Source organism: Narcine bancroftii, chromosome 4, assembly GCF_036971445.1.
Source record: "Narcine bancroftii isolate sNarBan1 chromosome 4, sNarBan1.hap1, whole genome shotgun sequence".
NCBI lineage: Eukaryota > Metazoa > Chordata > Chondrichthyes > Torpediniformes > Narcinidae > Narcine > Narcine bancroftii.
In genome coordinates, this window is record NC_091472.1 from 243,652,308 (window position 1) to 243,679,242 (window position 26,935).

At 40.6% G+C, this 26,935-nt stretch overlaps 1 long non-coding RNA gene across 5 annotated transcripts in view; it reads right to left on the reverse strand.

Moving 5' to 3' along the window:
* Positions 1-26,935, reverse strand: part of LOC138760077 (uncharacterized) — a 74,140-nt gene that overhangs the window by 36,021 nt on the left and 11,184 nt on the right. Inside the window, exons 3-4 of one of the 5 annotated variants that reach the window (XR_011355378.1) lie at positions 18,952-18,995; positions 18,217-18,256 (exon numbers count right to left, since the gene is read on the reverse strand). The exons of 3 other annotated variants lie outside the window; for them this stretch is intronic. This is a non-coding gene — a long non-coding RNA (uncharacterized lncRNA). Of the gene's footprint in view, positions 1-18,216; positions 18,257-18,951; positions 19,025-26,935 lie in introns of all 5 variants that reach the window. One more of the 5 variants, XR_011355376.1, reaches the window with a different exon arrangement.

The following is a 26,935-nucleotide window of genomic DNA, read 5'->3' on the forward strand; positions in this document are numbered from 1 at the left end:
CCACTATCAGGTCATATAAAGTTAAGGCCACAGGAAGACTATTACGAGAGGCCTTTGAAAAGAAACATGCCTGAACCATTTTCACAGAATCCACATAAGAAGATTTACAACACAGATTCACAATTATTGTCACCCAGACATGCCCCACACTTGTGCTCACAGCGCCAACATTGAATTGTTCTTGTAAAGATGATAAAAATCAATCCTTTTGAATCAGCCTAATGCAATATAAATTTAGTACAAATCCTCCTGCTCTCTCTCTCTCTCTCTCTCTCTCTCTCTCACACACACACACACACACACACACACACACACACACACACACACACAGAGTAAATTCAGAAAGTACGGTAATGCTAAAAATAGAAAGAGCTCTGAGGGATATAATAAATGGTGTTATGATGGGAAAATCCTTGAAAATGAAGGTAAATGATAAAATTTTCATCTGCTCCATTAACCTGGTTATCTGAAGTAAATCAATGCTTCAGTTAAAGCCTCAGTTAAATATAAGTTACAGGAATCTCAAATTAATTTATTGAGTGCAATCACCAAAGTTCTTTCTCGGTGTACACCTTCTGCATTCAGAATTTCTTTCTCAGGAGTAATTTGCCTCTGAACAATTATTATTATTTTTTTCCATAAAACAAGGTTAAAGTCAAAACGCATTCCTCTTAAATGATAGAAAAAAAGTCTGTCATGCTCCAAACAGATCCAGTTTGGACCATCACAGATTCATGAGCTATTTAGTAAGGAATCAATCAACCATATCAACTCTTCTGGTTTCTTTTCCTTGAACTATATTAATTCACACCAGTGAAGGATTTTACATGCAATCTAAGCAATTGGAATTGAAATATCAATTATATTGGTGTATAAATGGCCACACCTCAGCCTGTACTGCTGAACCAAGAAAGATATTAATTCAGATCCATTTACATCCCTGATTTTAATTGATGTGCACTATTATCCCAAATACAGCTTAAAATGTTATTTTTTTTAGTAGTTCAGGTTATATTGCACTAATATTTAAGATGTTGGTTGTGTTAGGGTATATAAGATCATAGGATTTTTGTCATATCACAATCTCAAAACATAATTTTCTTCCTTTGCAAATAAGATCATGACAAATAAATTTACATCATAGTCAACTTTCATCTTTTGGTCATCCTTATGAACCTTTATATCTACCAAGTGACTTCAAATAACATCAGATTGTTCTTATAAGCTCTTATATTTTTCCATGAGCTCCCTCCAGTGCACTCTTGTTTAGATCAGTCTGTTTGTTTCTGAATACCACTGCAAAGTGTGCTCTTGCTTCTGTCCAAAATGTTTGGGCCTCACTTTATCCCATATCCTTTTGTTCCAACATTTAAAAATGAGAATGTAATTGCTATGTTTATGTGAGTCCTGTTTTACTCTGCAATACTGGCCTTGACATTAACAGTTACAGAATGATTAATCTGATAAACTTGCAAGTTGCTTAAAATCACAAATCACGTGCCCTGAGTGACACAGCTTTCACCATTATTTTGTTCAGCTGGATATATGCAGTAGTGTAGGGTAGGATGGATATCAATTACTCTACACCCCAGTGTCAAAGATGAAATTAGAAAGATTTCTGTAAACATTAGAAGTCATTCCAAATTCAATGTAATTAAAGGTTCTGCTAAACCAATGCACAGAATTAAATTTCACGAGGTGCCCTTACTATTAAAATTCTTAGTGTATCATATATATTTTTATATATTATATATGTGTGTGTATGCATGCAAGTATGTGTGTAGATGCATGTATGTGTATATATATTTTTTTCAAACAAAGTAGATATTTGCAAGGTGGGGGAAATGTTAAGACTATTATTATATCCCTTGGTCATGTATTAAAGGTAACAATGAGAAATGGTATAATTACATATTTTGATTTAAATGTGTGCTGCTTTTTATGCGTTCAATTGTTTAAAAATAAACAGCCTGTTCCATTACAGGGAGGGTGAAGTAAAGCTTGCCATTAATTGTAGCCTCAATAGTCTCTCTTGTTTGTACACAGCACATGCATTGCACACCTGGAAATGCGACTCTGACCTCAATCCAGTATTTACAGAGAAGGAGGAGGGTTAATTGTCAGGGCATTACTACAATGACATAAATAATAATTTGAATTCCTGCCACACCTACCCAGGTTGCAAGCAAATAGAAACTCCATGATAGTAATAGGCAAGAAGTCCTGAGCCCACCCCACTGCTCCCAACACCACACAACCTCTCCCCTATCATATCCAATGAACACCTTTAGTTGGTCTAAATTCCTCCCCCAGTCAGCACTGTCCGTCTTCTGAGATTGCCCATTTTTTTGCTCATTCTGCTTATTCCTTGCAGAAGGCCTCAGGCCCGAAATGTCGGCCATGTATCTTTGTCTCCTATGGATGCTGCAAGACCAGCTGAGTTCCTCTAGCATTTAGAATGTTTTTACTACAATCACAGCATCTGCAGACTTTCATATTTCACCACACAACATCTTATTACACAAAATGTTTAGGGATCCCAATTATTCTTTGTCTGTAAGGCCTGAGGCACCAAATTTGGCTAAAATATTCCTGTTGATTCTATATGCAACATGCCAAGCCCTAAAAAATGGGAACTGTCAAAACAAAAATGACCTGATCATGAAAAGATTGACCTTTAGATAATGCAAAGTCAATGTTAGATTGCCCAGTGACATTCTACAGTTGTTTGCCAACCCAAGTCTTTCACATTAAGAACACTTCATTCTGGCCATCCGAATCTTGCAGACCTATTTGGCAAGAAGTGAACAATATGTTGTCTGTCTTCATTCTCCGCTTATTTACCAAATCATAAAAAGTTAAATGCATTTTTTTTCTACGACAATTCCACTAATTAAAGGTCCCGCTCCTGAGTAAACTTAAATACACAAAGGTCGCTGGTTGAGTAATTTGAAGAGGAGAATTTTTCTGCAACCCTGCATTGACCCGAGCTGCCACACAGACTTATCAGTGGCTAAGCCGAGTGTATAGGATGTATCATTAGGTATTCATGGAATTTTGATCCCACTGGAATTAGCAAATCAATTTGAACTAAACAAATAATGTAAACGGGAAAGATTTTGTTGATTATGGTGAAGTCAACTTGGTAGTAGTTAATTTTCTGCAAACCCAGCTGACCATATGCCAAGTGTTTTATTCAAGGAAGTATTTGACTGTCAAAAAAAGACAAAGCCTTTTGAATAATATCCTGGAACTACTGCAGAAGCCCATTTCAATACTGTCGGTAACCTGCCCTCTGCAGATATCTTGTTTAGATATAGTGGGCACCATTAAATGTTGGCCCAGAAATTTCCTGCTAACTCCTGTAAAGGCCCAAGAACCATGTTTGGCAATAAATGAGTTAGGAGCTCTATTCTCCTTCCTTACCACCCAGGAAGAAGGGTTATTAGAGCCAGATATTTATTCCAAATGCAGATTGCATGCAGTATTCTGAAGGTGCAAATGCAAACTGAAGCCTCCCAAATAGATCACCTTGATCTTCTGTCTTGTTTGACCTTACTTGACCTTTTAACTCTCTGGTCTTGAGGTAACAATCTCAATACTGTGCCACACAGATTTTCTTGTGGCTTAACTGGTGGATTCCAGTTTGTTCATGAGAAATGCAGCAAGGGATCAACCCAATATTCTCACGATTCTTTGATTAGGGAACTTGACAGCAAACACAGCAGGTTTTGTCCATTGTCAAAAATCTCTACCAAAAGAAAATCCAGCATAGGACCTAGATCATCTCCATGGAAGTATAACCACAACCCCAAGCTTGCACATTTATTTCTTATGAAAAATGGTAAGAATTGATTTTCAACTCATTTCAGTTCACTCTTCTTTTGTTGATAGTGTTTCTTGCACCCAATTCACCCCAATGTGTGCATTTCTAATTTCCTAATTATAGAAAGGATGCAATTATGCTAGAGAGGATGCAGGAAAGATTCACAAGGACTGAAAGACTTGAGTTATAACATAAGACTGAATAGGCTGGTGGTGAAGGAGGTGAGGAGGGACCTTAGAGAGATTGATAAAATCATGAGGATTATGGATAAGGTCAATAGTCATAATCTTTTTCTCAGACTAGTGGAATCTAAAACTAGAGGGGCTAGATTCAAGATGAGAGGGAAAAGATTTAAAAGGGACCTTCTTCACACAGACGGTAATAAGCATGTGGAACGAGCAGTTACAGGAAGTTCTAGAGGTGCTAGAGATGGGTACAATTTCAATATTCAAGATACATTTAGAGAGGAAGAAGGATAAGAAGGTAGGGGACCTCTCCAATTTTGCAAGCCCTCTTTAAACAATGATCCTGGTAAATCACATGGAGGAGGGGGAGACCTCATTATCTTCTCTGCTGCTTTTGTGGTACAGATGCTGTAGTGTAGACCATTGGGTTGGAGGTCAATCCACAGGAACATAATGGACAGGGCCAGTGTCAAGGGGGGGTTATCCACAGGCATTGTCACCCAAATAAGGTATTGCAACACCCCCCCCCCCCCCCACCATCTGCAGCACTAGTGTTGCTAGTGATATAGCGTCACTAGGATCACTAACATAATTAGCATCACTAGTGTCACTAGGCTCCATGCAATACAACAGCATGTTTGTCTATGTAAGTGTGACAGTGGCAGTGCATGGAGGAGGTTCATGGTAGAGAGGTAGGCACCACCACCACCTTCCCCCTGGCTGAGCGAGTTTTCGAATGTCAGTGTGCCCCCGCCCCCCGATTACTCTTCTTTTGACGCTGACCCAGTAGCCTTGCCCACCTTAGCTTTCTAAAGAACTTCAGACACTGTTGCACCTTTCTAATAATAAAGGGATGTCATGTGTCCAGGATAAGTCATGAATGGACTCCAAGAAACTTGGTGCTTTCCACTTTCTCCACAACCAGTGTAGTGGTGGGTGGTCATCCCTGGTCATCCTGAAAGTCACATTCATCTCCTCTGTTTTGTCCACATTGAAACTCAGGTTCTTATTCTCACACCACTTCTTTATATTTCAACTCAACATTGTTGCTGATGAGGCCGACTACTATCGTGTCATCTGTAAACTTGATGATTCTGTTGGAGCTGGATCTGGCATTGCAGTCCTGGTCAGTAACATGATTGTGAGCAGAGTGAGCACACAGCCCTGAGGTGCACCAGTGCTCAGATGCTTGACATTTTGCTGTTCACCCAGACAGACTCCCTGTGACTCCATGGATTGCTACACGTCCTTCGATTTCTTCCCGTATCCCAAAGATGTGCCTGTTGGCAGGCTAATTAGGTATTGGAAGTTGCCCCTAGTTTGCACAGTAGAATTTGGGATAATTCCATGGAAAAAATGTGAAGAATGAAATGGGATTAAAATGTAATGAGTGTAAACTCAGAGTTGGATAGATGGCATGGACTTTTTGGCAAACGTTCTGTTTATATGACACTCTGACTGATAAAATACACCTACAAGTATTAGTTCCCAATTATATTTGTGCTCCACAGGCTTGTTCTATTGAAGTAGTGTGTGTGTGTGTGTGTGTGTGTGTGTGTGTGTGTGTGTGTGTGTGTGTGTGTGTGTGTGTGTGTGTGTGTGTGTGTGTGTGTACAGTGATGGCGAGCAGATATAAATTTTTCCAGATATAGAAGAGGATTAATATCCTTGGGGGTAGTCTTACCCTGATGAGTTTAAACTAGATTTTCAGGGGGAGGGGAACCAGTAGGTTAGAGCAGTGAGCGAGAAGGAGGAGGATAAAGGTCATGTGAGGACTCCATGTATAGACAGAAATCAAAGGTTTATATGTGATAGAAATTTTATCAGGTGCATGGAGTTTTGTTTGAAAGGCTGATGAGCATAGGGCATGGATTGATGTGGGGATTATGATTTCATTGCTGTTAGTGAGACTTGGTTGCAGGATGGGCAGGACTGGCATCTTAATATTCTGGGCTTCCGTTACTTCAGACGTGATAGAGGGGAAGGATGAAAGGGAGAGGAGTGGCATTGCTAGTGAGGGAAAATATCTCAGTTGTGTCAAGTCAGGACAGCCAGGAGGACTTGTCTACAGAGGCCATATAGGTAGAGTTGAGGAACAGGAAAAGTATGACCCCACTGATAGGGTTGGATTATTGATAGCCCAATAGTCAGAGAGATTTAGAGGAGCAAATCTGAAGAGAGATAGCAGACCGATGTAAGAGGTAGAAAATTGTGATAGTAGGAGATTTAAATTTTCCAAATATTGACGGGAACCCCGTACTGTAAAAGGGCAGGATGGCTTGGAATTTGTGAAATGTGTTGAGGAAAATTTTCTAATCAATACATAAGGATTCCAATGAGAGAGGATGCGGAACTAGATCTACTATTAGGGAACAGGACAGGTCAGGTGACAGATGTATGTGTAGGCGAACATTTTGGGTCCAGTGACCATAATTTCATTAGCTTCAAGATGATTATGGGAAAAGATAAGTCTGGTCTTCATGTTGGGATTCTAAATTGGAGGAAGGCAAATTGGGTGGAAATGAGAAAGGGTCTAGGATGAGTGGATTGGGTATGTTGTTTTCTGGCAAAGGTGTTTTAAATAAATGAATACCCTTCAATGGTGAAATTTTGAGAGTGCAGAGTTTGCATGTTCCTGTGAGGATTAAAGGAAAAGTTAACAGGGATAGGGAACCCTGGTTTTCAAGGGATATTGGAGATCTGGTTAAGAAGAGGGATGTGTATGGCAAGTATAGGAAACAAGGAGATAATGAGGTACTTGAAGAGTACAAAAAGATAAGAAAATACTCAAGAAGGAAATCAGGAAGGCAAAAAGAAATCATGAGGTTGCTCTGGCAGAATATATGTGTGGCAGAAACCCAAAGATTTCTATAAGTATATTAAGAGTAAAAGCATGGAAAGGGACAGAATTGGATCCTGGAGGATCAGAGTGGTCAAATATGTGTGGAGCTTCTAAGAATGGGGGAGATCTTAAACAGCTTTTTTTTTGCATCAAACACATAGTACATAAGGAAGAAAGGGAAACAAACAGAACACTGATCTGCGGCCCTGTGTCGACGAGGAAACGTCGGCCACTGACTGAGTCCCGCAGGTAGAGAAGGCTGTGTCTCTGGCCAGCCACTACAGCCATTAACAGCAGCCGGCCTGCTCATTTCCCCGGAATAAGCAGGGCTGATGACACTTCCGAACCTTGGCTCCCCAGCGCTGGTGATAGAAGCAGAGGCCCGGAGCAGATGCCTTGCCTCTGGTTATGCTCTTTGTAGCCCCTGTAGGGACCAGGTGTTCTACCGCAGCGCTAGAGGAAGGCTTGGAGTGGTCGTGCCCATGACCCGTGACCTGCTGGACTGCTGAGCCCTCTGTGAATTGCTCGAGGCATAGCTCTTGAGCCTTCTGAGCAACCTTCCTCGGGTCAGCAAAGCGGCCGGATATCTTCAGGCAGATGGTCGAGAAAGATGCGTTCAAAAAGTTGGCAGTTGGTGTGATCGCCCATGAGTGCGAGCATCTTGTCCATTAGCTCAATTGGGGACCTGTCCCCCAAGGCGTCGAGGTGCAGCATCTGAACGGCATGCTGGCGCCTGGATAGTCCAACGGAGCTGGTGAGCACCCCGCTTGATGGTCCCATATTTATCTTCCGCGGGTGGATGTTGAATGAAGTGCAGCACACGTTTGGCGGTGGCCTGGTCCAAGGTGGCGACCACATGGTAGTACCTGGTTGTGTCTGAGGAAATCAGGCGGAGGTGAAACTGAGCCTCTGCATGGCTGAACCAGGTCTCCAGCTCCTGCACTCAGAAGTCAGGGAGCTTGACGGCTATAGCACTGACCGAAGGGTCGCTCATGTTGGGTTCGAAGGCGTTTGAGCGTGTCGGGGTCATCAATTGTAGCAGCAGCTACACCACTAACTGAAATAACACACAACCAGACGGGTCGAGCTCAGTGAGCAGAACTGATTTATTGCAGGCTGCCTGGCTGGCCTTATACTCCCAGCCCGGACCTAGCTGAGAACCGCGCTGGGGGCGCTGACGTCACCAGGGCATCACATGAGCCCCCAAGCGCGGGCTTCTGAGCCCGGTGCTGAGGTCGAAGGGGAAACCCCCGACGGCGCCACTTTGGCCGGCTGCCCCACCACGTGTTTTACAAACGGGGCCGGTTCGCCTACCTAATGGCGTGCCGCCACAAACTGTTCTATTATTTTCTGTAAATATATTCCCTTCCATGTGCTCTCTGACCTATATTTTCCTATCTGGAATTAGCATAATAACCATTTACCTTTGGGCAAAGATGAAGGCTTCAATTTAGATATTTGTTGGCCTTTATTAATACAAAATATTCCAACAAATGATGTGCTCATGTTAAAGTTTGCAATCGGTGCTGGGGAAAGCAGAAGCTTTCAGCTCAACAGGTATATCCCTGACAGCTGTAGAGCTTTATTCAGTCACTCCTGGCAGCACTTGGCAAGTTTCCTTCTTGTTTGGATCCAACCCTGTTTTTGAGAGGTACATGACAGAATGTCAGGTTGCAGACTGATGCACTTCAATACACTTTAGGTGGATGTTGGTTTTCATTAAATTCTTCTGCAGATGAGTCAATACTTACCCAACCCGAACTAGCCACTCAATTCTGGCAACAAAATATCAGAATGATCATTAAATACTGGGATTAATATTGATTACGAATGTGAACAAGATTAAGCTTCACATTTTCTAGGATGATATCAGATATTTTATAATTGTCTAGCTCCATCACAGAGCGGAATGGTGGGGGGGGGGGGGGGGGTATGCAGCAAGAAAGGCAGCACAGAAGTTAACACAATTACTGAGCCTGCACGCTTTCACAGTCTCAAATGTGCTAATCTTCAGCTCTAATTCCTTCTCTGGCCTTTCCATTATGTGAAAAGTTGAGCATGGGCCATTGTTTTATCGTCCATTTCATTACATCATTGAAGTACAAGATAGAATGTTGTCCAGGACACCATAAGATTACCCCAGTCTTCTGCAAAGGCTACACTGAGATCCTTAACCTGGTGATGAGGCTGATTGAGTTTGTAAACCATCTCATCCAAGCCTCCAAAAATTCTTTTTTTACTATGCTATTGGAGCAAGATTAGATGAGCTATCCAAGTGATGATAAAAGCCAAGGGCAAGAACAAATGTGCAAAGTGTATGAAGAAGCAGAAAGCAAGCAAAATACAGAATGTATAAACCCATTCAACAACTCAATTGTGTCGCTCAACATCAATATTCCAGGGCAAAAACTGACAATAGTATTTTTTAACTTAAGAGTGTCAGTCGAGATACCTAAGGCTTTCATGGGATTTATTGCTGATAATGCACTCCACTGGACTGATGGTGTCCTTTTATGTTTATTCAGCTTGTTCTCAGTGCTGAATGTCACTAGGGTAATTGTTGACTTTGTGCAAAGTTGTGAAGTGTGTAACAGGAAAATTGCTGATGCCTGTACAACGACATGGTTGGGTGTTGTGTCCAGGACTCATCCCTCTCCAATAATCATCAGGTGTGTATGAGTGCATGGATAAATGCTTATGCACATAATATTTATTTGTTTAATGCATGTTCCTAATTGCCCAAAAGCAGTCAGTTGTAAAATTCTGCCCACACTTCTGTGCAATAATGAATCAGCAACTCCTCCCAGTTTTTGACAAGTCCTGTTTCAATTTAAAATAAATTTAGAATCAATCTATCATTATCAAAAGGATTCATATTATATTTTAAGTGTAATTGGTGAATGGTTATCCATTAGTTTTGGCTGTTAGGGCTTATCAAAGATGCATTTCACTGAAATAACATAGGTTGACAGTTCGAGACTTTGCCCAATCAGTGGTTGATTTCCATATCAGATGATAAAAGTGATGCTTCTAAAGGTATTCAACATTATTGTGGATACCTGCATGGAAGAACAAATTCAAACAATGCAATAATGTGAAACACATCATGGATTTCAGAGAAAAAAATAGTCTTTGCCTCTTCCATGGAAAAACAAATACATTTGTAGAACAGAGAGACTTAGAGTGATAGATATATAGATTTATAGAAGTGGTGACAGATATATAGATTCTTGGAAATGGTGTCTTTGTTGGTCAGGGCAGGAGCAGGGACACTGTATATAGGACAGATGAGTAGTGTGCAAAGTTATGGTTACCTGGCTTTGGGGAAGGTATCACTAAGCTGAAAGGGGTCCAGAAGATATTCACAAGAAAATTACCAAGATGAGCATGTTCCACTTAGGAGGCTGAGGGGGGGGGGGGGGTGGTGGCATATGGAGGTTTATAAAATGAAGGGAGGCATCGATGAGGTTAAATCATCACAGCCTTTTTCCTAGAGTAGAGGACATAGATTTAAGGTGAGAGGGGAACGATTTAAAAGGAACTTGAGCAGCACTTTTTCATACAGGTATATGAATCATGAATCAAGCTTCCAGGGGAAGTGGTTTAAGTGAGTACAATTCTGATATTCTGATCAAGATCACAATGCCTTTTATTGTCATGTAGTAAATTTAATATGTATGATATACTTCTATATTTTACCTCCCATAAAGGCAAACAGTTACTATTAGCTCTGATCAGTGGCCCAACAATAAGAGAAAGAGAAACACTGAGAGTCCTTGGATTCACCTCTGCAGCTGCACTGACTCCTGCTTAAAACATCGGCAACCCTAGTTCCACATCCAAACATTTGACATGATCAGGAAGCCTTCAGTGCCGGAGGCCCTTTGGGAGCCCTTCTTGTCAGCATCCTCTTGAATCCTGTCTCCAATACCTGGTACCTTGAGCCAATCTCTAAAAACTCACAGCCTGTGTTCATCCTTCGACTGCAAGTCACAGTCTGCCTGCAGCCTGTGTAGATCCTTCTGCTGCTGAGTCCCTTGCTGGACTGCTGCCGTGATATCCTTCCCTGTAGGCTGATGGCATACATTTCTCCTTCTCAATGGGGGGTATGTGGGGGGGGGGGGGGGGGGTTTCTCCTGTTCCGCTCCCATGCCAGAGTCTGTAACCCCTTGTGGTCCGCTGCCCTGAACAAACACCACCATCTTGGGTACAGATCTCTATGTTTACAGGATATTTTAAAAAGCACTGTCAGCTCCTCTAACAGGCTGTTTAAAGCCTGTACTGAATCACTGGCTTCCTGACTGGACAGTAGTGTAATGATAGAGTGCTGGTGATAATTCTGACCACTGACGCGAGTCGGAGACGAGTTGTTCCAGCTTGGAGTTGATTCAAAATGGATGCCTCCACATGATCGTGAGTACAGTTGCTAACAAAAAGTGTAGTTGTTATAAAAGAACCCAAGTTTCTATATTTCTATAAAAGAGACATCACATGGTACCAGGAAAGGAAGAAACATCAGGAGTGTGCAATGAGAATCAGTCGATAGCAGCAGAAAACATGGAGAGTGTAAAGAATCCTGATGTCATAAAATACACTGGAAATGTCAACTGTTGACGCTGCAAACAAGATCGTAATTCAAATTAAAAGGGGAGTTGTAGTTGCCCGGCAAGGGATATGGGAAAACTCAGAGAGGGGGGGGAACTTTAGGGGTTAAGGTATTAATGGATGTGGGAACTGTGGTGGTACTTTATGTCTTAAATGTGTTGTCGTACATTAAGTGTAATAAGAGAAAACTAAGAGATGAAAATGGGGAAAAGGTGGATGGAGGTGGCAAAGAGGTGGAAAAGAGGTGTTTGCAAGATATAAGATGGCCATGTTGAACTATATAACGATAAACATTAATGGAATACATAACTGAATTAAAAGGAAGAGGCTACTAGATTTATTGAAGAAGGAAAAAATAGATATAGCATTTGTGCAGGAAACACATCTAACTGAAGCGGAACATAACAAACTAAAGATAGAGTGGGTAGGACACGTAATGGCAGTATCCTATAATTCAAAAGCTAGAGGTGTAGCCATATTAGTTAACAAAAATGTACCAATCAAAATAGAGGAGGAAATAATAGATCTGGCAGGGAGGTATGTAATGATAAAGTGTCACATATACTCAGAATTTTGGAATTTGCTCAATATATATGCACCTAACAAGAAGGATCAAAAGTTTATGCAGGATATTTTTTTGAAGATTGCAGACACACAAGGAAATATATTGATAAAAGGGGATTTTAACCTTAATTTGGACCCAATGTTGGATAAAACTGGACAAAAGACAAGTAAAAAGAATAAAGTAGCCAGATTTATGGTTCAATCAATGCAGGAAATGAAACTTATGTATATATGGAGGAGGCAACACCCAAGAGAGAAGGAATTTTCATATTATTCGAGGAGGCACAAAATTTACTCAAGGATTGATATGTTTTTGTTGTCAGCCCATATTCAAAGGAGAGTTAGGAAAACTGAGTATAAAGCTAGACTACTATCAGACCCACCAAGAACATATAGGTTAAACTCCATGCTATTTAAAAGACAGGAATTTAGGGAGTTTATTGAACACCAAATTAAAATATATTTTGAAATAAACACAGGATCAGTGAAAGACAACTCATATTATGGGATGCAATGAAAGCCTTCATTAGAGGGCAGATAATAAGTTATGTGACTAAGATGAAAAAGGATTACAATCAGGAAATAGAGCAGTTGGAAAGGGAGAGGAGATAGTAAGTACAGAAAAGGAATTAGTAAAAAGGGATGATATGAAGAAAAGGAGAGAATTGGCGGACAAAAAATTAAATACAAAACATTACAAACATACAAGGTGGAGAAGAACATAATGAAAACAAAGCAAAAATATTATGACTGGGAGAAAAACACATAAAATATTAGCCTGGCAATTTAAAATAGAACAAGCTAAAACAACGATACTGGCATCAAGGAAAAAGGACAAACAAATTACATATAATCCAACAGAGATTAAAGAAAATTTTAAGGAATTTTATGAACAATTGTATCAAACTGAGAACAAGGGGAAAGATGATAAAATAGAGGAATTTTTAGCTAAAATTGAACTACTGAAATTGCAAGAAGAGGAACAAACAAACTAATAAAACCATTTGAAATAGAGGAAGTACAGGATATATTAAAAAAGCTGCCAAACAATCCCCAGGAGGGGATGGATTTCCAATAGAATTTTATAAAACATTTAAAAAGTTATTAATTCCTCCTCTCCCGGAAGTAAGAACTTGCCAGATTCATGTAAGACAGCAATAATTACAGTAATACCAAAGACGGGGAAGAATCCACCAACACCAGCATCGTATAGACCAATATCTCTACTTAACTCAGACTATAAGATAAAAGCAAAATTATTAGCAAACAGATTGGCTGATTGTGTAAAACAAGATCAAACTGGATTTATTAAGAAAAGATGAACAGCGTACAATGTCTGCAAACTTATTAATCTAATCCACGCAGTTCAAGCAAATAAGAAACCAACAGTGGCTGTTGCTCTAGATGCAGAAAAAGCCTTTGACAGAGTAGAGTGGAGTTACTTATTTAAAGTATTACAGAAGTTCAATCTACCAGAAAAATATATCAGTTGGATTAAAACATTGTATAATGGATCATTGGCGAAGGTAAAAGTAAATGGATATGTATCGAGTCACTTTAAATTAAGTAGGTCAACTAGACAGGGATGTCCACTATCCCCCTCATTGTTCACCTTAGCAATAGAATCTTTGGCAGAACTGATAAAAATAGAAAATAAAATAAAAGGGATAAAAATAAAGGAGCTGGAGTATAGAATCAGCTTATTTGCAGATGACATCATACTTAACAGAACCAGAGGTATCAGTAAAAGAATTATATAAGTAATTGAAGGAACATGGAGAAATATTGGGGTATCAGATCAACGCAAATAAAAGTGTAGTGAGTAATGAGTAATGCAGACTATATAGAATTCAAAAAAGAATCACTATTGAAATGACAAGCACAAGCAATCCAATACCTCAGGATCAGGTTTGATAATAACTTAAGCCAATTGTACAAACTAAATTATCAGCCACTAATAAAGAAATTGCAGAAGACTTAGAACATTGGAAAGAATTACCGCTAACATTGACAGGGAGGGTAAACTGCATTAAAATGAACGTGTTCCCAAGGATACAATACTTATTTCAAACATTACAAATTCCTTTAACAGAAAAATTCTTTAAGGAACTAAAGAGAATAATAAGGAAATTCTTGTGGAACGGGAGGAATCCAAGGATAGCATTAGTTAAATTAGCAGAGAGGTGTAATCGAGGTGGTTTGCAGTTACCAAATTTTAGAAATTATTATAGATATTAAGGTATTTATCAGATTTTTAATAGACAAAGGAAAAACCAGACTGGTCTTAGATAGAACTAGATAAAATAGGGGAAAAGGTACTGGAACATATACTTTATAAGTGGGATGAAAAGCTGGTGAAATATAAAAACTCACCAGTACTGCATCATTTACTTAATACATGGAAGAAGATCCATTTAGAAAGGAAAAAAATGAATTATCAAATACCAAAATTACTATTGACGCAAAATCCGCTAATCCCTTTTAAATTAGACAACCTTTCCTTTAAAGAATGGGAAAGAAAATGAATCAAAAGAATAGAAAATTGTTTTTTGGGAAATAATTTATTAACATTTGAACAGTTGAAGTACAAATATGGAATAACTCATGGTACAATGTTTGCATATCATCAACTGAAAGCTTATTTAAAGGATAAATTGGGAAACAGCTTGAGATTTCCTGAAGGAAGCAGCTTTGAATATGTGATTACAGACACAATGATAATTAAAAGATTTATAACCAACATGTACATTAAGCTGCAAGATAAGGAAAATGAAATAAACTATAAATCTAAGCAGAAGTGGGAAAAGGATCTAAACATAAAGATAAAAAATGAAGTATGGGAAAAGTTATGTTCTGGAACTATGAAGAATACAATAAACACAAGGTTATGCATGATACAGTATAATTGGTTACACAGGTTATATAACACTCCTCAAAAATTAAAAAAATGGGATCCAACATTATGGGATAGATGTTTTCGGTGTAAGAAGGAAATGGGAACAACATTACATGCAACTTGGGCATGTACAAAAGTAAATACATTTTGGGAAGAATTAAATCGGACACTAAATAAAATTGCAAAAAATAATATACCAAAAAAAAACAGAGATATTTCTTTTAAGTAACATAAGAAGTAGAGAATTAGGCCTCAAATTGGATAAAGTGCAAAAAAAAACATTATAATTGCCTTAGCGATAGAAAAAAATCTATAATATCAACTTGGAAAATGGAAGAGAACATGAGTATATAGCAATGGTACATGGAAATTAATAAATGTATTCCACTGGAAAAAATAACATATGATTTAAAAAAATAAAGTCACAATGTTTGAACAAATTTGGGAACCATATATGGAACATATCAGAGAGAGCTTGCCTACGACCTTCATCCCCTAAAGTGAGAATGAAAATGATAAGACAAAACGACTAGATTCAGTGTATAATAAATAGATGATGCATTTTTCTTGTTTATTTTCCTTTGTTTGAAGGGATTGAGTAGAGGGGAAGGAGGGAAAGGGGAGAAATAAAAGGGGAGAAAAGACCACTGTGTAAATTTAATAAGAAACGTTTGTACATATTTTGGTTGATATGGTTCATAGTGTGAAAAATTTTTAAAAATTATAAAAAAAGAAATGTCAACTGTGAGTGGAGGTTGTTCAAACAATTATTATTGCTATACCTGCAAGCCATTGGACTCGATAACAAACCTGATGTACGGAAGATTGCACTGCTACTTACCATGGCAGGGCCTCAAGCACTCGAGATTTTCAACATATTTGCTTTTGCCAAGGCAGATGATCAGGGCAAGACAAGATATTTGATGAACACTATTCACCAAAGGAAAAAATGAAACATTTGAGAGGTATGTGTTTCATTCACGCACGCAGCTTCAGGGAGAGAGCTTTGATACTTTTTTAACGGACTTGAAATTAAAAGTAAGAACATGCAATTTCAGACCGCTGCAAAATTCAATGATCTGTGATCAAATTGTGTTCAGGATTAGAGATAAGAAAGTGAGAGAGAGGTTGCTGCAAGAGACAGAGCTTATCTTAGCTGGAGTTGTGAAGATTTGCCACGCCTGTGAAAAAAACTGCAGCACGCATAAAAGTTCAGTGATAGTCCAAAAGCCAGTGAAAATGAAGGCAGTGTCAGGACACACACACACACACACACACACACACACACACACACACACACACACACACACACACACACACACACACACACACACACACACACACACACACAAGCAAAAAAATTAAGTATAGGAAACAACAAAACGGTGGAGAGACATTCAATTGTAAATGATGAGGCACTCAACATGCACCAAAACAATGCCCAGCCTATGGCAAAGTTGATAAGAATCATTGCACAAAACAATGTACCGAAGAAAGTTATTCCAGGACAAATGTGAATTCAAGTGGACAGCCAACCATGAGGAAGAATGGGGACAATGAAGACTATTCTCACTGCAGAATCATAGCTTTTGACATTCTTTGATGCATTCAGAAGGATGAAAATATCTACAGGTGCTTCAAATTTTGGAATAGGTGTCGTACTACTTCAGGCTGTGGGAGACTATTGGAGGTCAGTAGCATTTGCCTCAAGGAAGATGACAACATCTGCATGTCGATAGGCACAGATCGAGAAAGAATGTCTGAGTCTGGTCTATGGATTCAAGAAATTCCACAGCTCCCTCCAATAATAATGAAAAAAAACTGTACAGTCTCTCTTTGAATACAGCTGCTTGAGGAATAAATATTAGGCAGCCATGTTGGCATTCATTTGTTTTGAATTAAATCAGTACTTTATTTATAAATTTGCTTCATATCATGAAAACTGATGGATGCTTATGTAAATGCTTTCAGGGAAAGCCAGTGTCCGGCCAACTCCTGCCTCTGTGTAATTCAGGGAACTGTCCAAGAAGCCTCCATTTTGTCTGCAAGCAGGTGCATCAATTTCAGATCAGACCAAGGCCGACGCCAAGTGGGGGGAATTTATGGGTTTTTACCCCCCAGTGAGGTATTGTGATGTCCCCAACCTGCCCCCACCCCATCTGGAGCACTAGTATCACTAGCATTGCTAATCTCCACGTGATAAAAGCAGTGTGTTTATCTGATATGTTGGAGGGAGGGGGAAGTGCGATGGTGACGGTGCACAGAGGTGGTTCATGGTAGGTAAGTAGGCTCCACCACCACACTCCCCCCCCCCAAACACCATGGCTGAGTGAATTTTCAAGCATCAGATTGTGCCCCCATGGTTACCCCAATGCCCCCTGATTAGACATGTTGTCGACCCTGGATCAGACATTTCTCAGCCTGTTTTGTCAAGAGAAGTGAGTCCTAGCTGTGGTAGAACAGAACCCAGCTTAAGGCAGCAGCGCATGGTAGCTCGGGCAATGCTTTCTTTTGGACTAATACTAATAGCAGAACCAGCCTCCAGTACTCAGGGAGAGACTTTGTCAATGGCATCATAATAACACATTGCTATGAGTAGAAATTCATGGAAAACTAAGCAAGTGTTTAGGAGGTGAAGTCAAAGATGCACCAGATTAAACCACAAAATATGCAGAGATATTTTTGCTGCAAAATATGATCTTGCTTTTTGCAGAAAAGCAAAGTTACTTTGTTACTCTTGGTATATTTGCAGGGACACAGCTCTGCAAAAGGCAACCTTTGCACCCAATTAATATTTTAATGAGGAATAGAAAAGACTTTGACCACCAAGTCCAAGTTTCTATTTCCATTTCTTATATAAAACCTATATGTAACTAAAGTCTGTTTGAGGCAGATATTAGGCATAGGTGACTTGTAAATAGACAAGTGGTGACGTGCTCCACAAACAATCAAGAAGAAATCACCTGATGATGTGATAAGAATGTTTCAACTTTCAATTAAAGGGCAGGTAAGATGGAGCTGTAAAGGAGCAATCTAGGTAACCTTCTGTACAAAAAACACAGCTTCAGTCATGATTGTCTGGGATTTCACCAGCTTCACCTTTGTTCAGGGGTGCAGGTCTTGTGAGATCTGCCCTTGGTAGCCACCATGTTATATTTGGCATTGTATAATTGAGAGTGTTGTATAATTTAATAATATGACAAAGTATTGCATGGTTACACATCATATAATTTACAACAAATAAAGAAAGAGACAACAATCATGCATTTTGCCAATTTAAAACTAATTCCCTACTTACCAGAAATAAAGCAAATAAGTTCTTTTGCTCTTTTAGCCGCCTAAATTGGAACCAAGTATGAAAAAAGAGTGAATAATGAACTACTGCTGTCCTGGCTCCAGCTTCCCTACCCCCACACCCCACCCCCTCCACTGTCCTGTACACACACCCACCTCTCCCAGATGTTCTGGTTTTCCCGGCCTCGGCCACCCCGACCATGACTTCAATGGCTTCAGCTTCCCCACATGCCTCCCCCCACCCCCCCACCCCCCCACCCCAGGGCTTAACCTGCCTCTGGCTTCACCGGACCCTGATCTCCTCGACCCCGGCTTCAGCTTCCAAGGCCCTGACCAGCTTCCCTTCCCCCCCACCCCTCCCCCCCCACCAGCTTAACAGCCACAACTTTCCTGGCCCCCACCCCCGGCTTCATCTTCCCCAGCCCTGGCTTCGGCTTCCCAGCCTCAGCTTCGGCTTCTCAGTCCCCCTGGCTTAACCTGCCTCCCCAGCTTTCTGGCCTCAGCCGCCAAGACTTCCCTGACCTCCACCCCGTTGGCCCTCCGGCTTAACCTGCCTCCCCAACTTCCCCGGCCTTAGCTGTCATGGCTTCCCAACTTACCGGCTTTGCTTCAGCCCACTGGCCCCCTCCCCAGCTCTCCCAGCCCACGCGATCCCGGCTTAACCTGCCCCAGCCCCCCACTCTCCCAGCCCTGGCTCTTCTCACATCCTCCCTTTCACTTTACTGTTTCCGTTACTCACTTTTTTGTTGGTTCCTCTTTAGTTTCTTCCTTTGCTTTTTCCCGCTACCAAGCACATGATTTTGTCAGAGGAGCTGTTAATGGCACCAAACTCCCAGTAGAACGAAACTCAGTGTATCTGATGTCACATACACTTTTCTCGCGCATGCACTTTCCCATCACCCACCCCAACACCTGTTTCCCTGATATCCCTGCTGCATTTTATAGGTGACTACTGCCACCGCTCTTCAATCCCCACTACAGTAGTTTAAATTCCCCACTTTTTTTTTTGGCCGTTTTTTACAGCGGTGCAAGACTGCACCCCTGCCTTTGTTTGACTGAATGTTTCTCAAGAGGGTAATTTCCAGCCCAGTGAATGCAATGTAATTTGCTCTTCCTCCAACATGCACATTCTTGGCGGAGTCCAGACCTCTGACAATTAGAACACCCTCTTGGTACACTTAAGTCATATTTGCTGAGAAAGGCAATGCTCAGATTTACTCCTGTTCAAAGAAAGATCCGTTTAGAATTTCTGGAAGATGTGCTGAACCTAGGTGGGAACACTGTGGCAGGGTGCCACTATTTAGGGCCTTGACACCACTGCACACAATTAGTTGGTATTCTCTTTTACTTCCTATGGATGCTGCCTGACCTGCTGAGATTCTCCAGCACATCTTGTGTATTGCACTCAACCCCAGCATTTGCAAGTTTTCTTGTTTAACACCAATAGTTTTAATACCCTATTAACTATTTGGTGAAAGGTTCTATATACAGTCAATAATAGTCAGTTAATATTAGGAAATCAAAATAATAAGGCTTGTGATTAAATTTTTGACATAAATGTTCTGTAATACATACATCTGAGCTTTTTAATGATTAAGTATGTGTATGAAAGCAAAATTAAAACAAAAACATATTTATTTTCTTAGGAAAATTATGGACAATTGATTAACTTTGATTTCATGATGAATGATAGCCAAGTACAAATTTTATTGACTGTTGGCACTATTTCTTATTTCATTCTGCTGAGATCCCCTGTCACCCAATGGCACAAACTCCGGCCCTATCCTAAGCTCAATGCACATGTTTCCCCATTGGCACCAGTAATGCACTGGGTTGGTTGTTCACCTACTTAAAAGAGGAACTAAACAGGAAAGTCTGCATATTGGGGCTATAGTGCAATACATAAAAGTGCTAGAGAAATTCAGAATTCATGCAGCATCAGTGGGAAGCAAAGGGGTAACCAATTACAAAAGAACTGTAGAGAAAGGGTTCCATTCTATTATTGATACTTTGTAAGTACCAGTGCAGTTTTCTTAAAATTATCTACTTATACTTTATTATGTAATTAGCTGAAACAAGATTTATGCATCAGGCAGAAGAAAGTACAAATAGAAATAAATTTAAAAACTGGTCCAGTTCATCAACACAATTATAAAAGAGGCGAAACATGAAAGTCTGCAGAAGCTGTGATTGTTGTCAAAGCACAAAAATGGTGGAGGAACTCAGCAGGTCTTGCTGCGACCATAATTGGTAAAGATATATAACCAATATTTTGGGGAGTGGATGGCTCTGTGAATGCAGAGCTGGATGAAAGGAGAAATAAGGATGGGGAAGAACTGGAAAAATCAATGTGAATGCCATATGTTTGGAGGGTGTCCAGACGGAATAAGAGGCAGGGTGTGAAGAGGTGTAGTCGAGGTAGCTCTGGAATTTGGTGGGTTTGTAGAAAATGTCTGTGAAGAGTTGGTCTCCCAAGATGGAGACAGAAAGATCTAGAAAGGGGAGAGTGTTGCTAAAGATGGTCCAAGTGTGTGAACATGAGGTCGAGTGGAAGTTAGCAGCAAAGAGGATAAAGTCGACGAGCATGAGACAGCACCAAAGTAGTCGTGAATGAAGTGGAGGAAGAGTTGAGCAGCTTTCCCTGTGTAGGGTTTAGCATGTATTGCTCCATGTTGCCAACCAAAAGGCAGGCATGTGACTCATGTGGGTACCCATGGCTAATCCTTTGACTTCAGAAAGTGGGACAAGTCAAAGGAGAAGTTATTGAGAGTGAGATCAGGTCTGCTAGTTGGTGGAGGGTGGTGGTGGAGGGTGACTGGTTGGGTCTGTTGTTGAGGCGAAGATGAGGCAATCGAGTTCAGGGAACTGGAAGCTGTGGAAGTGTGAAGTATAACGTATTTTTACAAGTTTGGAGCCCATATTTACAATTTTCAGATGTAAATCTTTTGTTGTGTTCTGCCTAACTCTCAAGACCTGCATTGATCCTTTCCAAAGAAAATTAAATAAAACATCAATTTACTATCGAGGAGTGTGCAGCACTTTTCAGCAATCCATTCTGCTTTCTTTTCCTTCTTCCCTTTTTCTTTATCTTTTTTCTCCTTTTCATGCTTTTTCTTTATATCTACACTTTCCTTTGGACTTTTTTCTTGGGTGGTTTGGGGGCTTGGGGGCAAAAACATCATAGAGCAAATACTGGATTTACATTTGTACTTGTGTTTTTAAATTTTGTAATTGACTGCATGTATGATCAAAAATTTTAAATAAACTATTAGAAAAACACTGTTTAACTGAAGCAGAGTGGCTCTGAAGGATGTTCCATGCCTTATAAAGAACAGGGAATTCCTGCATCCCTGTGGGACACAATGAACATCCAGAGACCAGAACACTAAATAAAGGGCTGGGAAATCTGATAAAGAGAATGGCTTGTTAAACAGATTTTGGCGAGAGAATCAGAATCAGGTTTATTGCCATAAAAATGTGTCACAAAATTTGTTGTTTTGCGCCAGCAGTATTATGCAGAACAAAGTGCAAAATTGCAATTCCATAAAAAAAATAATTTCTGGAAAAAAGAGCAGAGGTGAATTAGCATCCTCTGTTCATTGTCCATTCAGAAACCTGATGGCTGAGGGGAAGGAGCTGTTTTTGTAACAGTGAGTGTGTGTCTTTAGGCTCCTGTACTTCCTGGAGAGGGCAAAGGAGTAATAATACCAAAGATCAATGATGCATGAGAAAATAACTGCCCTAGAGCGATTAGAACATAGAACAGTGTAGCACAGAACAGGCCCTTTGGCCCACAATGTTGTGCTGATCCATATAAAATGATTCCACGATCATAGTCTATATCCCTATATTTTTCTTACATATATGAACTTGTCTTATAAATGTCCCTATTGTATCATCCTCAATCACTATCCCCAGCAATGCATTCCAGGCCCCCACCATTCACCATATCAAAACCAGGAGTATTGTAAAAAAGGTGGATGAGCTGAAGGTGTGGATTGATACTTGGAAGTATGATGTGGTAGCGATTAGTGAGACATGGTTGCAGGAGGGATGTGATTGGCAACTGAATATCCCTGGGTTTCGTTGTTTTAGGTGTGATAGAGTCGGAGGGGCAAGAGGAGGTGGGGTTGCATTGCTTGTCAGGGAAAATATTACAGCGGTGCCTAGGAAGGATAGATTAGAGGGCACATCCACGGAGGCTATTTGGGTGGAACTGAGGAGTAGGAAAGGAGAGGTTACACTTGTAGGGGTGTATTATAGACCACCCGGAGGGGACCGAGACCTAGAGGAGCAAATCTGTAGGGAGATAGTAGATATTTGTGATAAGCACAGGGTTGTAATTATGGGAGATTTTAATTTTCCACATATAGATTGGGAAACACATTTTGTGAAAGGACTGGATGGGTTAGAGTTTGTGAAATGTGTGCAAGATAGTTTTTTACAACAATATGTAGAGGTGCTGACCAGAGAAGGAGCAGTGTTAGATCTACTGTTGGCAAATGGGATGGGTCAAGTGACAGAGGTTAGTGTTGGCGAGCACTTCGGGTCCAGTGATCATAATGCCATCAGCTTCAATGTCATTATGGAAAGAGAGAAGTCAGGGCCAAGGGTTGAGGTTTTTGATTGGGGAAAAGCTAGATTTGAGGAGATGCGAAAGGACTTGTAGGGTGTGCATTGGGACAATTTGTTTTATGGGCAGGATGTAGTAGAGATGGAAGTCTTTTAAAGATCAGATTTTGAGAGTGCAAAAGCTTTATGTTCCTGTTAGGTTAAAAGGAGGGGCAAAAGGTTTGAGAGAGCCGTGGTTTTCAAGGAATATTGGAAACTTGGTTCGAAGAAAAAGGGAGGCGTACATTAGATATAAGAAGCATGGAGTTAAGGAGATGTTTGAAAGATACATTGAATGTAAGAGGAATCTTAAGAGAGGAATTAGGAAAGCTAAAAGAAGGTACGAGGAAACTATGGCAAGCAGGGTGAAAACTAATCCAAAAGAGTTCTACAAATATGTTAATGGTAAGAGGAAAGCTAGAGACAAAATTGGTCCCTTAGAAAATCAGAGCGGAAAACTGTGTGTGGAGCCTAGAGAAATGGGGGAGATATTGAACAGTTTCTTTTCTTTGGTATTCACTAAGGAGAAGGATATTGGGAGATGTGAGATAAAAAAAGCAAATTGGGTAAATATGGGGAATATAGAGATTACAAAAGGTGTAGTTTTAAGGCTTTTGAAGAATATAAAGGTGGATAAGTCTCCGGGACCAGACAGGATCTTCCCCAGGACATTGAGAGAAGTGAAGGAGGAAATAGCAGAGGCTCTGGAGGTAATTTTCCAAATGTCATTAGATATGGGGATAGTGCCGGAGGATTGGCGCATTGCGCATGTGGTTCCGTTATTTAAAAAGGGTTCAAGGAGGAAGCCTGGCAACTATCGGCCTGTAAGTTTGACGTCTGTGGTAGGTAAATTAATGGAGAAAATTCTTAGAGATAGTACTTATAAACATCTGGATAGACAAGGTCTGATCAGGAGCACTCAACATGGATTTGTGGGAGGAAGGTCATGTTTGACCAATCTGATTGAATTTTTTGAAGAGGTGACTAGGAATGTGGATGAGGGTAGCGCAGTGGATGTTGTCTATATGGACTTCAGTAAGGCCTTCGATAAGGTACCACATGGAAGGTTAGTTAGGAAGGTGCAGTCTTTAGGTATAAATTTTGAGATAGTCAAATGGATTGAACATTGGCTGAAAGGGAGAGGCCAGAGAGTGGTAGTGGATAATTGTCTGTCAGGTTGGAGGCCGGTGACCAGTGGTGTGCCTCAAGGATCTGTATTGGGCCCATTGTTGTTCGTTATATACATTAATGATCTAGATGATGGGGTGGGGAATTGGATTAGTAAATATGCAGACGATACTAAGATAGGTGGAATAGTGGATAATGAAGAAGGTTTTCAAGGTTTGCAGAGGGATTTGGGCTGCTTAGAAAAGTGGGCTGAAAAATGGCAGATGGAATTTAATGCTGATAAGTGTGAGGTGCTTCATTTTGGTAAGAAGAATCAGAATAGGACATACGTGGTAAATGGGAGAGCATTGATGAATACAGAAGAGCAGAAAGATTTAGGAGTAACGGTACATCGTTCCCTGAAGGTAGAAACTCACGTGAATAGGGTGGTGAAGAAGGCTTTTAGTATGCTGGCCTTTATCAATCATTGCATGGAATATAGGAGTTGGGAGGTGATGTTGAGATTGTATAAGACGTTGGTGCGGCCTAATTTGGAGTTCTGTGTGCAGTTCTGGTCGCCTAATTATAGGAAGGATATAAACAGAGTGGAGAGAGTGCAGAGAAGGTTTACCAGAATGTTACCTGGGTTTAAGCATCTAGAGTATAGGGAGAGATTGGACAGATTAGGTCTTTATTCTTTGGAGCGTAGAAGGTTGAGAGGGGATTTGATAGAAGTATTTAAGATTATGAAAGGGATAGACAGAGTGGATGTGGATAGACTATTTCCGTTAAGAGGAGGAAAGATTAAAACAAGAGGACATGAGTTAAGAATTAAGGGGCAGAGGTTTAGAGGTAACATGAGGGGGAACTTCTTTACTCAGAGAGTGGTAGCCGTGTGGAATGATCTTCCGGGAGAAATAGTGGCGGCGGAGTCAATTGTATTATTTAAGAAAAGGTTGGACAGGTATATGGATGAGAAGAAGATGGAGGGTTATGGGCATTGTGCAGGGAGGTGGGACTAGAAAGGGGTGTTTGGTTCGGTGTGGACTAGAAGGGCCTAATGGCCTGTTTCCGTGCTGTAATTGTTATGTTATGTTATGTTAAAACCCTTTCTCTGATATCTTCCCTAAACTTTCCTCCACTCACCTCTGGTTATGGCCATTGCCTCCATGTGAAAAAGGCAGTGCCTAGACAAGGTTTCCCCAACAATCAGAGCAGCTCTCACTGCAACAGTGGGCATGGTGTGAGAGGAATCCAGCCGAGTCCTTGTGGAGGAGTGCCCACATCCCCTCTTGGTTCCACATAGGACCCTGCGAGAGGCTGGAAGGTGAATGTACCCTGTCACTTCAGGCATTCAGCTGGGAAGGCCTGACAACTCCTTGTGTACCCTTATCATGGCCATTCCACTCATGGCCCATTCCCAACTTCTGCAGGCCAGTAGACTGAAATGACTTCTTCCCCCTGCCTTCAAGTGGGCCCTGTGTTGGCTTTCCCCACACTATGCGACTCATGAAGACCATAAGACATAGGAGCAGAAATAGGCTATTCAGGCCATTGAGTCTGTCCTGCCATTTAATTATGAGCTGATCCATTTTCCCACTCAAACTCTGGCTAATATAACCCTGCCTAATCAAAAACATATCAATCACTACCTTAGATAAACCCAATGGCTCAGCCTCCACAACTGTTTGTGGCAACAATTTCTCCACATCTCTGTTATAAGTGGAGACCCTTCAATCCTAAAGTTGTACCCTCTTGTCCTAGACCAGTGGTTCTCAAGCTTTCTCTTTCCACTGACATTGACACTTTAAGTAATCCCTCTGCCATTGCTGCTCTGTGATTAGTAAGGGATTGCTTAAGGTGGTATGTGGGTGGGAAGGGAAGGTTAAGAATCATTGCTCTAGACCCAATTGTGACTGAAATATTTTGCTTGAGAAAAATTATCATTGACCCATTTCCTTTGAAACCGTGCACATAACGAGTCAAGTACGATTAAAACAGTGGTTTTCAAACTTTACTTCAACCCACATACCACCTTACTAATCACAGAGCAGCGATGGCATAGGGAATACTTAAAGTGGTATGTGAGTGGAAGGAAAAAGGTTGAGAACCACTGGTCTAGACTCTCTCACCATGGTGAAACTTGGAACAATCTTACTCATCCTTCATGGTGCCCAACTGTGACCTGGTACAATAAATGTCAGGACAATACTGTTCATCATCATTATCACCTCCTCCTTGCCCCCCACTCTTGCTCCTGCTCCTCCATTTTTTGCATCTCCTCATTCTCTGAAATAATAGAAGGTATTGTATATAGAACCTTGAGAGGCGTAGTTAAGGTCATCTTTTTCCCAGGGAAGATGAGTCCAAAACGAGTTTATGGTGAGAAGGGTAGGATTTAAAAGGGACATGAGGGGCAAGATTTTTCCACCCTCTATAGTGGATGCATGGAATCAGCATAGAGAGGAAACCTCCAATGGAGGTAGGGACAATTGTGATGTTTAAGTGCTATTTATAAAGGTACAAGGATAAGACATGTTTAGAGGAATCTGGGCCAAATGAAGTCAAATAGGAATAGATCAGTTAGAAAACCAAGTTGGGCTGAAGGAGCACCTTCTGAGCTGCATGGCTCTATAAAAGAAGCAAGATTTACATATAAGCCCCACGATATAAAACCCTCCGAAATCACCTTATTGGAGATAAGTAGCAATAATACTGAATGCTGCCTGTCAATGCATGCAGAAGCTATTCATCACAGTGAAACATACTCGATCGTTAAATTTGGCAGATTTTATATCTCCTCTGCTTGCGAGGCTTATGCCTTAGAGGCCTTTCTGTTCAAGACCAAGAAGATCTCCTCACATGTGAAGCATGTTTTATTATCCTGTACTTGGAAGTTTGACCTCTTGAAGTCGTAGATTCATGAAGCACAGAAACTCACCCACAGAGCCCATAGTGATCATCAAGCACCAGTTTATGAGCGAGGGAATATGTGAGTTTATTAT